Below are 14,059 nucleotides of genomic sequence, written 5' to 3'. Positions count from 1 at the left end.
AGTTCATACCACCTGAATTGGTCGAAGGAGTGGGAGAGATGCTGGACTTTGATGCCCAGTCCAGTGAGTGCTGATGCGTGTTTGTTGAGGACGTGTGCGTTTTACTTGTGGTATGTGTTGTGCATGATTGCCACTACATGTGACGTGTACATGGTTCTGATGTGTAAGTAATGCAATGCTTCTGTGATGCATCTCTGCTCTGCTGGATGCTGGACATGTGGAGCAGACGGGGACTGTCCGCATCACCACTATTGCACCATACTCACATGCTGGTTACAAGTATGCCCCTCCAGTCCATGTTCCAGCTCACTGGCCCTTCTGCATGTGGCGTGGGGTGACCTTCCCCTCAGCCCAGGCATAATGTCATTGCATGACTGACGGGCATGTGTCCTCTGCCTGCATGTGGGTACTCCATGTAGGCATGCTCCCTTGCCCCTCCTCTGCCACTTTGCACCCCAGTTCCACCTTTGCACTGGTCTGCTTCAATCTTGCCATTGTGTACTTTCCTGTTCATGCGTCCTGTGTACATGCTAACTTCCAGCATACAATCTGTCAGACATATGCTATGTGGTACAGCCTTAGTACTTGATGCAGGGTATCTCACTTGTACTGTGCATAGGTCAGATATCCCGCAGGAACATGAGTGCCAAGTCATGCTCCATGTGCATTGCACGCATGCCCCTATGTGTTCTTGACTGGATGATCACTGTAATACAAGTCCTGGGTGACATACATTGCATGGCATCTCATCAGCCTTCCCATGTCATCTGTGGCTCAGTACTGCGTTGCACACATGTTTAGGGTCTGACAATCTGTGTGGGTCACAGGCCTCAGCCTGTTTAAAGGCCAATGACTCTGTCCGACTGTTGTAGTGTCTTCTTCACACGTGGGTGGCCTACAGAGTTTTCATCATGTGTCCTGCTAACTGTCCCATCATCATTTGCAGTGTTGTCACTTGAATCACATTAAGCTGGTGATGCCATTCAGCACTGCCTGTCAATACACAAGTCTATGGTCAGCCTTTTGATACCATGCTAGGCATGCCTGCTTTCGTACTTGGGTGTAGGGGTGCTTTGCTTGTAGATATGCTACCCATTGAATGCACAGTGCACGTGAGGCCTGAATTGGACCTTGCACTGCCTTCACATTTCCTGACACACACCATGGAGTACTTGTACATGTAGGTAGTGAGTGACATACACATTTTCTGCACTGCATATACCCACTTCCATGCAAACTGCCACCTTTCAACAGGTCTGATCACAGAAGCAATTCAAAGTTGACCCAGCATGCATGCCAGGTTCTATGTTGTGTGTCACATGTCTGCCTGATGTGTTTCTTGTCAGTGTGTGTGTGTGTTGTGTGCTTCTGACATGTGTAGTGACCTTTTTTCTCTCTATTTTTCAGGTGATGACACAATGGAGGCGGAGGATGGTGTTGTCATGCCAGACACAGGGCTGTTACCACTACATCAAACCGGCCCAAGTGGGGGTCGTGGGGTGGTAGGCCACGAAAACCCCCAAGTGCTACAGTCCATCTTGTCTCTGGCTGCCTATGGGTCCAGCCCTGATGACGACTCTGACGTCCATGTTGAGTTGGATGAGCATCAAGGCCATGTGTCAGGGGTGAGTGATTCTGATGTGGACACTCCTCTGTCCGCGACACCTGCACTGAGGGATCAGACAGTCTTGGTTCCTCCGCCCGTGGTGGATCGGGACGCAGGGTCACCCTCCACACCAGTCACTGATGTGCCTGGGACATCACGTTGACGGGGCATGTAGTTGTGCAGCTGCGGGTGGTGCCAACACAGTGAGGACACCCAGTCCTTGGGTCTCGCAGGGGTCAAGTCCAGAAACGAGGTCGCCGCGCGCAACCACAGTATACTGAGTGGGAGCAAAACATGACTGCCAATTCAGAACGGCAGGGGGCAGCAATGGAAAACATCGCTGAGAGCATGGAGCGTGTGGCCCCATCTGTGCTCCCCCCTGCTAGGCAGGTGCTTCTCCAGCAGCAGGCGGCATGGTCCACGGCCCGCTCGCTCAGGCTGGGCATGGCGGCCTCAGACAGGGCACGCCAGGCTGAAATGTCATCTCTGTGTAAAGCAATTTCTGCTCACACAGAGGCGCACATGGATGCCCTGAGGGAGGAGTATGCTTCCCTCAAATCCACTCTGGGTGTCCTTATGATGTCCCAGAGGCAGCGGGCAGAGGAGAGGTTTGCACAGTTTGAGCGTACCATCTCGGCGGAGCTACAGGCTTGCCGGGAGGTGCAGCGGTTGTCCAGCCAGGCCTTGCAGGAGGAACTCCGTGTTACACGTGCTACCTTGCAAGAGGAAGCACGTGTATCACGTGAGGTTCTGCATGCAGACCTACGTCACATCGCCACACAGAACCAGGCTCACCCGTCTGGCAGACTTGCTGCCGTCGAGGGGCAAGCTGCGGCTAGGCGTGGCCAGGCTACTGTGCCACGTCCTCCTTTCCAGGATGAGCCAGACTCGGACGACCATCTATCTCCCACATAGGTCGGGCTGTGCAGGTGTTGAGCCCATGGAGGTTTTTTTTTTTACTCAGCATCATCGCATGTGGGTGTTGAGCAGCACCCTGTACCTCCCCCCTCCTGGGTGCCTCCCCTCCCCCCCTGGTCGTATGTGGCCATTTTTTATTTTTCTTTTAGTTTAGTTAATTAAGTTTCTGTTTGATAGTTAGTTTAATTAGGTAATGTAGGTTTTTCATAGTTAGTGTAATTAGTTAATATAGCATAAAATTGCTTGTCTATTGTGCTTTCAGGTGAAGGTGTGGTGCTTTGTGGCTTTTGAAAGCATCCACTGTCTGTTCCAGCTGGGCCCTTCAGGCTTGTCATATGTATGTGTTTGCTGCTTGGGGTCCTTGACTCACATATGCCACTCCTGCCATCCTTGGGCTCACAAGGATGGTTCGGTATGACAGCCTATTACACGAGGTCTTTGGACATATCATGTCTGGTGCTGTGTAACTTGTGTTAACACCCCTAGTGGGGATGATTGCGGTGTTATTGACCACTGTTCGGCTTTTGCTAGATATGGTGTTTCATGATTAATGTGTACATTCATTGCTATGCGTTGTGTAGTATGTTTCTTATCTTTACTGTACACGTGCTTGTTGCAATTCATGCCGTAGATAGTGTGTTCCACACTTTGGATGTGAAAGACGGACTGATGGTGTGATTTCTGATGTACGTCTCTGACATGGTCCAGTAATGAGATGCCTGAAGAGACACACACAGATGACTTTAAAGCATTAATCATGTGTTTCATGCCCTTTCTGCAGGGGGATGAGCCTCCAGACCACCTTTGCCAGCAGACATGGCCCATTGGATGTCTGGATTCTGGACACGTTTGTTGGTGCCCACATGCACATGTGTGCGCAAGCAGAGGCACAGGGATTGCAGACATACATCCTAGAACTGCTGTCGTGTTCCAAGGAACTCCAGGCAAGGTGAGCAGCACAGGGGGGCCACAACACAGCAAAGCTTCCACCAGGCCAGTTGCACATGCAGGCTTAGTAGCAGCACTGAGGGTGAGCTTGGACGAATATTGGTGTTGAAGCACACAATACAGCTCAGATGTGTTGGTGGACTGATGGCTGTTGATTGTAAGGTTGTCTGGGGCACCTGCAGGGGCAGTGGAACATACCCTCCGGTACACCAAGGTCCATTGAGGCACTTGTATCACCCATGTAGCCTTCCGAGACATGGAAAGGAGCAGCTCACAGGGACATAAAGCAAGTGACATACTCGGGTGCAGTGCATTTCATTTCCATGTACATTTTAAACATGCACTGCCTACTTTGTTTCGGTCATGGTGGAACACGACTTGTTCTGAAGTCGTGCCTTGCTACATGGGTCTGTCTGCTTACCCAGGGAACATTGCATTTTGTGTGAATTGTGACACATTGGTGTTCCGTTTGCCACGCACCCACCGGCGGCTGACTTACTGCATTGACTGTGTATGACCCATCACAGGGGTAATGTTACATATGGGTACGAAGCATCTACACCAGATTGTCTGTTTGTAGAGTAGTTTGCTGCTATGGGGCATATTTGGTGGTGTGTTTTTGTGTTATGGGCACGCACAGATTATTAACTGTGGCTCTCTTTGCAGCATTGAAGTGCTCCTGTAACCGGACCTGAGAGTGCGCAGGCAGGAGGCCAGCACTCAAAACCAGAGCTAAGTGTCTTGTTGTTTTTCTTTCAAACTGCTCTGCATAGGCTTGCTGGGGGGGTGCACTAATGCATGGATGAATGTGTAATTCAATTTGGTATGTTTTTTTCCCCTAATCACCCGGAGTCCTATGATATGATATGATATGATATGGCATTTGTAATGCGCCTATACACAAGCGTTTCAAGTGTTTCAAGGCGCGACGAGGCAGGGAGGGGGAAACGGGGGAAGACAGACAACGATCCTACTAGGCCACGTGTCATTCAGATCACGCAAGTGCAGGGGAAGGGGGAAGGGACAAAGCGCAAGGGGAGGGGAAGGGGCAAGTGCAGTACAAGGTAAGTATATATAATAAAATGAATAGGGCCAGCTAGTGGCAAGTGCAAGGTAAGTGCAGACAAGTGCTGGGAACGGGGGCTGTAGGGATACAGAGACAGTCCCGCAGAGCAGGGTTTGCCAGCGAGGCAGTGCAAGTGCAGAGTGGCTGGGCCCAGGACTGAGGTCGGCGAGAGTGGCCCAGTTGCAGATTCGGTGCAGATTCAGCGAAGAATTAGCAGGGGAGAGGGAGAGAGAAAGCAGAAGCAAAGAGGAAGGTTTTGAGGTGCTTCCGGAACCGTAGATGGTTCTCCTCAAGTTTCAGGGAGGCAGGAAGGCTGTTCCAGAGGTAGGCCCCAGCTCGTTGCTTCAAGAAGCGGCTGACCCAGAGGGAGTTGGAGACGGATGAGCGAAGGGCTCGGAATGGAAAATATTTAGGAAGAGAGAGTTGAAGGTATTTAGGCCCCAGGCCCCAGAAGGCCTTGTGGACAATGCAGAGGGTTTTGAACTTTATCCTCGCAGTCACTGGGAGCCAGTGTAGAGACTTCAGTCCTGGAGAGATACGGTCCCTGGGCTTAAGGCCAAGGACAAGTCTCGCAGTTCTGTTCTGGATGAGTTGCAGAGGGCGGAGAGTGGAGGCAGGCAGATTAAGATAGAGGCTGTTACAGTAGTCCAGCTTTGAGAGAACCAGGGCTCGTGAGACAGTGAGCTTCTGGGGGAAGGAGAGGAAGGGAAGAATACCTCTGAGGAGGTGCATCTGGTAGTGTGACTTCTTAGAGACGTCAGATATATGAGGAGAGAAGGAGAGTGTGGAGTCGAAGATAACCCCGAGGATTTTTGCCGTGCAGGTAGGTGCAGGAAGAGGGCCAAGAGAGGCCGGCCAGAGAGCTGCAGGGAAGGAGGGAGTGGGTGTGCCGATGAGTAGAATCTCAGTCTTACTGGCATTAAGGCAGAGGTCATTGGCGGCACACCATTCCTGGATAGCTGACAGACAGTCAGAGATGAGGGAAGGAGAGGAGGAGGCCGAGGGTAGCCTGAAAATGAGCTGGGTATCGTCCGCATAGCACTGAAAGTTGGGGCAGAGAGCGGCGATGCGGTGGGCAAGGAGTGCCAGGTACTGGTTGAAAAGCCAGGGGGAGAGATTTGATCCCTGGGGGACACCACAGGTGGAGAAAAAGATGTCAGAGAGGAAGGACCCCAGTTGGACCTGGGAGGGTCGATTGGAGAGGAAAGAGGTCAGCCACGCCAGAGACTGACCAGTGATACCCAGGTTATGGGTATGGCTGCGAACTCTCAATGTGGTTAATAACCACTGAACAGGTTATCATGCCTTGTTCTTTCGAGAGAGGGTCGCCTGTTACCTTTTTTGTATTTTTGAAAGGAACTTGGGGTTGGTCACCCTAGGTTACCTGGGGGCAACCAGACGTGGACTCCCTGCTCACTGTGCTTAGAGAGGCTCAGCTTCACCTCACTGATGATGCCCAACAAGGCTGAAACACGTGTATGGGGTTGCTGATGGTACTCTTGTTCAGAGAGGAACTGCCATAGCATTTCGGTGCTGGACTGCCCTTGTGGGCGGGACAAAGACTGATATGCAAATGGATATTTCCCATCTGTGAAGGTACAGTGAGCAAAAAGCAATGGCTGCAAACTCTCAATGTGGTTAATAACCACTGAACAGGTTATCATGCCTTGTTCTTTCGAGAGAGGGGTGCCTGTTACCTTTTTTGTATTTTTGAAAGGAACTTGGGGTTGGTCACCCTAGGTTACCTGGGGGCAACCAGATGTGGACTCCCTGCTCACTGTGCTTAGAGAGGCTCAGCTTCACCTCACTGATGATGCCCAACAAGGCTGGAACACGTGTATGGGGTTGCTGATGGTACTCTTGTTCAGAGAGGAATTGCCATAGCATTTCGGTGCTGGACTGCCCTTGTGGGCGGGACAAAGACTGATATGCAAATGGATATTTCCCATCTGTGAAGGTACAATGAGCAAAAAGCAATGGCTGCGAACTCTCAATGTGGTTAATAACCACTGAACAGGTTATCATGCCTTGTTCTTTCGAGAGAGGGGCGCCTGTTACCTTTTTTTGTATTTTTGAAAGGAACTTGGGGTTGGTCACCCTAGGTTACCTGGGGGCAACCAGACGTGGACTCCCTGCTCACTGTGCTTAGAGAGGCTCAGCTTCACCTCACTGATGATGCCCAACAAGGCTGAAACATGTGTATGGGGTTGCTGATGGTACTCTTGTTCAGAGAGGAATTGCCATAGCATTTCGGTGCTGGACTACCCTTGTGGGCGGGACAAAGACTGATATGCAAATGGATATTTCCCATCTGTGAAGGTACAGTGAGCAAAAAGCAATGGCTGCAAACTCTCAATGTGGTTAATAACCACTGAACAGGTTATCATGCCTTGTTCTTTCGAGAGAGGGGCGCCTGTTACCTTTTTTGTATTTTTGAAAGGAACTTGGGGTTGGTCACCCTAGGTTACCTGGGGGCAACCAGACGTGGACTCCCTGCTCACTGTGCTTAGAGAGGATCAGCTTCACCTCATTGATGATGCCCAACAAGGCTGAAACACGTGTATGGGGTTGCTGATGGTACTCTTGTTCAGAGAGGAATTGCCATAGCATTTCAGTGCTGGACTGCCCTTGTGGGCGGGACAAAGACTGATATGCAAATGGATATTTCCCATCTGTGAAGGTACAGTGAGCAAAAAGCAATGGCTGCGAACTCTCAATGTGGTTAATAACCACTGAACAGGTTATCATGCCTTGTTCTTTCGAGAGAGGGGCGCCTGTTACCTTTTTTGTATCACGGAGACGGTTGAGCAGGATGGAATGGTTGACAGTGTCAAAGGCAGAAGAGAGATCGAGCAGAATGAGAACACACGGAGTGTTGGAGTCAAGGTTCAAGAGTAGGTCCTCACGGATGTTCAGGAAAGCAGTTTCCGTGCTTCTGGCAGCTCTGAAGCCAGATTGATGGTCATGAAGACTGCCAACAGATTCAGCATGGAGGTTAAGCTGGGAGATGGCCAGTTTCTCCAGGAGCTTGCCCAGGAAGGGAGTGATGGAGATTGGGCGATAGTTAGCCGGGCAAGAGGGGTCAGAAGAGGGTTTCTTAAGAAGAGGGTGCACAAGGGAGTGCTTAAGGGGGGATGGGAAGACCACAGAGGCGAAGGAGTGGTTGCAAAAGTCAGCCAGGGCAGGAGCCAGGGCGTCAATGTGGTCCTTGATAGTTTTGGAGGAACAGGGGTGAACCTGTTTGGATGAGACTTTCATAGATCGGACTTGTCTGGAAACCTCATCAGCAGAGAAAAGGGGAAAGGCAGAGAAGGAGGGAGGAGGGGTGGCTGTAGAAGGGCCAGAGGAAGAGCCAGGAAGAGAGGGAGGGAGGTGATAGGAGGAGAGTGAGGACAGGATGTCCTGAGTTTTAGAGATGAAGTGAGAGGCAAGTGCAGTGCAGAGGGCCTGGCAGGGGACAGGAGAGGTAGAGACTGCAGCAGGGTTGGCAAGCTCCTTGCAGATTTTAAAGAGTTCGGCCGAGTTGTTAGATACCGCAGAGATGCGGGCTTGGATAAGGGCTCTCTTCTTGGAGAGAACGGAGAGACGGTATTGCCTTTGGAGCAGGCGGCAGGCCAGTTTGTCAGAGGATGAACATGAAGCACGCCATTTCCTCTCTGCCTTCCTGCACTTGCGTTTAAGGGTAACAAGCTCCGAGTCATACATTTGGCTTTAGGCTTCAGGCGGATTCTCATGACAGGGGCAAGGATATCAAGAGTATCAGATATAGCAGAGTGGAGCATGGAGAGGGCAGTGTCAGGGTGGGAGTCAGCAGAATGGGGAGGAGGGGTGCGAAGGTGGCAGCGAAAGCCTCAACTGACACGCGCTTCATGGGTCGGATGACCGAGAAGGTGGGTGGCAGTGGTGAGGGTGGCTTTGTCAGTGGGGTAGGGCGGGTGATGTGGGAGGATAGGAGAAAGTGATCACTCCAGGAGAGAGGAGTGGAGAGCGGGACGGAGAGGGGAAGGTCGGAAGAGATCAGAGCATCAAGAGTGTGCCCTGCAGAATGAGTAGGCCCAGACGGGAGAATAGAGAGTGAGAGAGAGTCGCAGAGGTCACAAAAGAGTCCCGTGGGGGGACAGGAGACATCCAGGTGGATGTTGAAGTCACCAAGAAAGAGGAGTTGAGTGGTTGAGGACAGGAGTGAGTAGGAGAGGTCAGCCCACTCAGAGAGGAAGGAGGAGATTTGACCAGGTGGCCGATAGATAGTAGCCACGGTAAGGGAATGGCTAGGAGAGAGAGAGAGACGGCAGACAAGGCATTCAAAAGAGGAGTATGACTGCGTAGGAGTGACAGTGGCAGGAATCCACTCAGGGAAGATAAGGGCTACACCCCCCCCCGCACGGTTGGGCCTGGGCACGGAGAGGATCTTGTAGCCGTCAGGTAGGAGTGTATCAAAGCTGGTGACAGAGCTGGCCATGAACCATGTCTCAGTGAGACCGAGGACGTCAAGGTCCAGTTTCTCAAGAAGGTGACAGATATCAGAAGAATGCTTGATTGCAGAGCGAGAGTTAAGAGTTGCAATGTGGAGAAGGTTGCCATCCTTGAAGGACTTCCGGGGAGGGGTACAGATCAGAGGTACGCCCTGTGGAGGTGTAGAAAAAGGAGCAAGAGAGGGGGCAGGGAGGGAGGATAGAGGCAAGGTAGCCGAGGACAGAGGAGAGGGGAAAGCAGGAGAGGAAAGGAAGTTAATGAGGCATGGGAAGCGTCTGTCAAAGAGGTGAAGGTTGGCCTGAGGGCCTTGGAGCAAGACGGTCCCGTTAGCGTAGACATTAATGATGGCCTTAGAGGAGTGGAAGGAGGCCAAGAGGACATCCCAACGGGTGCCACCATTAATGGGAGAAGAGGAGAAAGGAGAGAGCACAGAGACCATATGAAGGGTCCATAGGTCAGGCGAAGGCACGAAAAAGAGGATGTCAGTGAGAGTATCCTTGGAGCAGGCACTAGTGTAGGTGTCAGCGATAGGGAGACCTGGGTTGGAGACCAGGATGTCCTTTTTAAACTTTTTCCTACCAGATTTAGTGAGGAGAGCAGGGTAGTCAATAGAGAAGCAGTTAGAGAAGATAGGCGAGATAGAGAGCACCATGGAGTAGGAGGGAGTAGGGGAGGAGGACAGACGAAACGAGAGCATGCAGGCAGTGAGAGAGCGGCCAGCCCTAGTTTACCACATTACAGAACAGTGCACCACCAGTGCATGAGTGCGTATTAGGTACAGAGGCCACCTAAGTTTGAGAATCCTGCGGGGGGAGAAAAACCCTGATTACCACAATTCATAACAGTGAGAGGTATTAGGTACAGAGGCCACCTAAGTTTGAGAATCCTGCGGTATCCAATTCTAAACCCTGTACCCTCTACCCGGTGTTCCTGCTTCCCATACCTATCCAACCAACGTTCCCTAACCCTCTTTCCCTGCTGGGGTTGCGGATGCCTGTCTAAGCCCCAAGCTTGCAGGCGCCGAAACCCTAGAGGGGGTGGTTGGTTCGTGCCACTCCTAAGCCTGGACTCCGGAAGGCCCTGACAATGATATACAAGTTTGTTCGGATTGTGTATGTGTTCATGCAGGTAGTACATTTTCGTGCATTCCCTACTTTCACGTGTCATTCCTCCTCCCCTCTCCTGCCACTCATTCCAGTTATCCAGTGTGCCAACGCCTGTTCCGACTGCATATCCCTGACCCTCCTTCCCCACCAGGGTCTCAGAGGCCTGTGTGAGTTTGACCTTGCAGGCACCCGGGCCACGGTGGGGGTGGTTGTTTCGTGCCACTCCTGCGCCTGTACACGGGAGCTGTGACAGTACACATCCGTTCGTGGTGCATCATTCTATGTTATGTACCACACATGGTTCACATCCTGTTGTGACATTGTTTTACTGTGCTACCTTGGTTGTTACATCATTGTGGTAGTACTTGGCCTTTGTGAGGTACTGCTACTTCAAGTCATCTACTGGAGGCTGTTCTGGTTCGTTTTTCTGCTTTGGATTTTGTGTTTTTGCAAATGAAGGTGGACTCTGAGGGTGCATTCACCTTTTTACACACAAGGTGGGAGATGGTGACGAAGGGGAAGGGTGATCCTGTGGACAGGTGAAATTGAGGGTTGAAGGCTCCATGACCCAGGTGCAGTTGTTCAGTGGGTCATGGTGATTTGTGAGCGAGGTGGGGTGTTTTGTTGTTGATAGTTGCCTTGCCCTGCAGTGTGATGGGAACACTGACATTGTAATTGTGGTATCCTATGTACATGTTGTGTTCTGCTGATCAATGCCTGTTCATGTGTTGTCTTTACCTTTCAGGTGTGAGGGGATAGTTGTGGTTTGACATGATGGGGTGTACACATGGTGAATGTTCACATGTGATGTGTAGAGGACACTGATGGTCACTTGATTGCACATTCATATGTTGAGTGCATGTCCTTACTGACCCACACACTCGCATTATGATGCACTACATGTACAGCCACCCTTGTATATCCACGTGTACACGGTGTTTGCCTTCTGGTGCCCACTGTGTCCCTGCAGCACATGTTCTGTGACCAATTTTGGATCCTGTACATGCCTAATTTGCTTTTTGATGTGGTTTGTCGCTTAGATGTGATGCTCAGGGTGTGCATCACACACAATAGCTGTTCACTGTGCTGTGAGCTGAGCAGTGTGTTGCAGGAGTTGGACACAGCACACAGAAGCTGCAGTGTTGATTTTGCAATGGACAATGTGCATGTAGACAGGCATTCATTGTTATGTTACGGCTACAACTTTTGTAATGCATTTGGGAATGACTTATTTTGGGTGGGAGGTTGTTGGTCAGTCATTTCATCTGATTCCATGTCAGGCATCATTGTCTGATGCCAATGTACATTTTTAACATGGCAATGTGAACCTTATTGGTACTGTGTTGGTGTATGGCTATTGTTTGCCATGTCATGTTGTGGTTTGGGAGGGTTTGAGTGACATAACAGTGATGGTCATGGCCTGTTTTGCAGGTGTGTGTGATTCACACCTTGCATGTCAGGGTCAGCCGCTTCTCGAAGCAACGAGCAGGGGGTAGATCTCTCTCCGCGGCAGGGGCCTCCCTCTGGAACAGCCTTCCTGCCTCCCTGGAACTTGAGGAGAACCATCTCTGGTTCCGGAAGCACCTCAAAACCTTCCTCTTTGCTTCTGCTTTCTCTCTCCCTCTCCCTTGCTAAATTCTTCACTGAAACTGCACTCAATCTGCAACTGGGCCACTCTCACCAACCAGTCCCTGGCCCAGCCACTCTCCACTTGCACTGCCTCCCTGGCAACCCCTGCACTGCGGGACTGTCTCTCTATCCCTACAGCCCCCCTTCCCAGCACTTGTCTGCACTTACCTTTGCAGTTGCCACCAGCTGGCCTATTTATTTGTTTTTTATTCTACTTACCCTGTACTGCACTCCCCCCTCCCCTTCCCCTTGCACTTTTCCCTTCCCCCTACCCCTGCACTTGCGCAATCTAAATGACACCTGGCCTAGTAGGATCGTTTTCTGTCTTCCCTTGTCCCACCCTCCCTGCCTCGTTGCACCTTGAAACACTTGTGTATAGGCATGTTACAAATGCCATATCAAGTCATGTCATATGTGTGCCTTTTGGTCACACAGGATAGCTTGTGTTTAAGCTTATTTAATTGGTACATCTCTTTCAAATGTATGTCAGTGACAATGGTACACGAGCTTCTATAATAAATGCTATGCTCCGCTCAATGTTAGTTTGTGTCATGTTGCATTTGTTTTAAAGTTAGTGCTTCCAGCAATACTTCCAGCAATACTGGTTCTTTTCCATATGTCAATCATGGTTGCTTTGAGGGCCCTATTCTCAACATGGCGCAGTGAACGTGCTAAACTGCACAATTCACTGTGCCAAAAGAGGACGCCCAGGCTCCACTACTACTAAAGTAGACCTGGGTGTCCTCGAAGAGCACGACATTGATCTGTGAGGATTGAGCCTGTTTTTAGTTCTAACAGGCGCAATCCAATCTCGACAGCATTGTTGTAAAATAACTACATATCCGTTGTTTTACAAAAAAACAGCCGAGAACACAGATGAACACGTTCCTATACACCAAAGTGAGCAGCTTCAACGTTGTAGGATGCAACCTTAAAGATGCTCGCTTTGGTGGAAATTAAATTGTTCATATACACCTGTGCGGTGTATGTGAACACTTTCATGTACACCAAAGCAAGCAGCTTCACCGCTGCATCCTACAACGTTGAAGCTGCTTGCTTTGGTGTACATGAAAGTGTCCATATACAACACACGGGTGTATATGAAGACTTTCATTTAGACCAAACAAGGCTTCTTGTGGCACTCCTCCGGTTTAACAGCACCAAAAGGGTGCCGTATATGTGCGCTAGTTTAGCGCACATATTAAACTGGCAGAGTGCCACAAGAATAGGCTTTCAAAAAGCCAGTTTACGAATGTGGCGGTTGCTAAATTGATTTCCAACCCATCCCAGCAACTGCCACATGTATTCCGAAAGTGGCACATTCCTTCTGACTTCGGAGGAAGGCGCCACCTTCAGAATAGGTCTTAAGTACCGAAAAGGTCGTTAAGCCTTTTAACATCCTTTTCGGTACTTAACACCTGGATTAGAATAGGGCCCTCAGTGTCTTTCAATGCTACGTTTGTTGCAATGCAAAAGGCTTATGCTTGCTTAAATGTTGTTTTTAATGCTGCTTTTGTAGAAATACTGCATGTGTATCAGTGCTTCCTGTGTATCTTGGCTAAAAGCTTTCATCCTTTGAATGTATCAAGCTATGTTACAAAGCTATGTGAGGTTCAATGCTGCATGTGTTTCTTTACTGTGGGCCTCATTACAAGTACAGTGGCACAGTAAAAAACGGCAGTAATGTGAATTACCGCTATTTTACCACGCCACTGTACTACAGGTTTGGTGGTGAGATGGCAGATTTTGCTCCACCTAGAGGAAAAACTGCCTCCTCACCAACCAAAAAAATGGGAAAAATCGGCAGAATTACCGTCAGCAGGAATTCCGCCGACATCTTCATGGAGTCTGATGGACTCCAACAAATGGGGACTTACACTGTCAACCAGCACTTGCATTTGTGCCATAAATCTGCCGGACCAAGTGATGGTAGCGGGAATTCCGCTTTGCGGTATTCCAGCAGATTTACCACCGGTATACTGCCAAACATGTAATGAGGCTCAGTGTTAATGATCCTGTTTTGTTTTTGGGAGATTCTGAAAAATTCTACTTTGTTTCCTTCCTTTCCCTTGAAGTGATATTTACTAGCTGTGCTGTATTGTGTCACACACTCATTGCGCATGTTCGAATATATACTTAACGAAAAATGCAACATCACAAGCTTGGCTAATGTGATTTTCATTTATTTTCATTTTATTTATTTTTTGCTGTGCACTTTTTCCATTTTCAAGGCAAAGGCTAAACCTGTGCCAACACTTTAGTTAAATGGCCCAGACAATTCCGAGATATGCGTCCGAAAAACATCTGTTCTGC

The sequence above is a fragment of the Ambystoma mexicanum genome, chromosome 14 (assembly GCF_040938575.1).
Source record: "Ambystoma mexicanum isolate Mex_15411 chromosome 14, UKY_AmexF1_1, whole genome shotgun sequence".
Taxonomy (NCBI): domain Eukaryota; kingdom Metazoa; phylum Chordata; class Amphibia; order Caudata; family Ambystomatidae; genus Ambystoma; species Ambystoma mexicanum.
Note: the sequence above shows the minus strand (reverse complement) of the source record.